Source organism: Gekko japonicus, unplaced genomic scaffold (genome assembly GCF_001447785.1).
Source record: "Gekko japonicus isolate JY-2015 unplaced genomic scaffold, Gekko_japonicus_V1.1 scaffold3860, whole genome shotgun sequence".
Classification (NCBI taxonomy): domain Eukaryota; kingdom Metazoa; phylum Chordata; class Lepidosauria; order Squamata; family Gekkonidae; genus Gekko; species Gekko japonicus.
The window spans coordinates 70,833-71,676 of record NW_015176563.1 but is presented as its reverse complement, the minus strand read 5'-3'; the positions used below and the strand labels follow the sequence as shown (position 1 = coordinate 71,676).

At 44.3% G+C, this 844-nt stretch overlaps 1 protein-coding gene across 1 annotated transcript in view; it reads right to left on the bottom strand.

Moving 5' to 3' along the window:
- Positions 1-844, bottom strand: part of LOC107124102 (centrosome-associated protein 350-like) — a 79,247-nt gene that overhangs the window by 42,310 nt on the left and 36,093 nt on the right. The window lies entirely within an intron of this gene.

Below are 844 nucleotides of genomic sequence, written 5' to 3'. Positions count from 1 at the left end.
TTCCCAGACCACTGCCACTGTGGGGGGAGAGGAAGCAGGTGGGTGGCTAGGAGCACTGCCAACCACTGCTGCTGCTGCTCTGTGGAGTGGGGGAGGAAGCAGGCAGGAAGCTGGGAGAGTGATGGGGGCAGAAAGAAAGAATGATGGGGTGGGGGCAGAAAGAGAGAGAAAGAGTGATGAAGTGGGGAGGCAGAAAAACAAAGAGAAAGATGACAGGTCAGAAAGAGAGGAAGTCACATGCATGGAGGACAGAGGAGAGAAAAGGGGGACAGAGGGGAGAAATAGTGTGAGAGAGGTAGGGGGTGAGGAGAGGAAGCAAAGGTGTGACAAATGAGATAACCATCCCGCAAGTTTCTTGTGGGTCTCCACTTGTTCATGTCTATTTTGCATGACTCCTTAGCAGTAAATTGTAGTACTGGGCATGGAGCAGAGGTCACGGGGGGGGGAGGTATTTGTGAATTTCCTGCAATTGGACTAGATGATCCTGGAGGTCCCTTCCAACTTCCTGATTCTATATAGTAGGTAATACAATCTCTGAGAAGGAATGGTTTACAGTCTCTTATCAACTGCTGCTTCAGTCATATGCATTAGAATGAAAGAATTTTGAGAAGACAATATACCATTGGTATTTGACACCACACTAGTTAAACAGAATTTGCCACAGCAATAATATGTGAGAAATGTTGCTCAAGAAAAACAAATTTTAAGCATATGTTTTGGTAACACCCACTAGTTAAACAATGCTGGGAAAAGATATTTGATAATAGTACTTAAATAACAGGATATGAAATCCTAAAAGCCCATGGTGCCTTTTGCTGGGACTTAAATTTTTTGAACACATAAA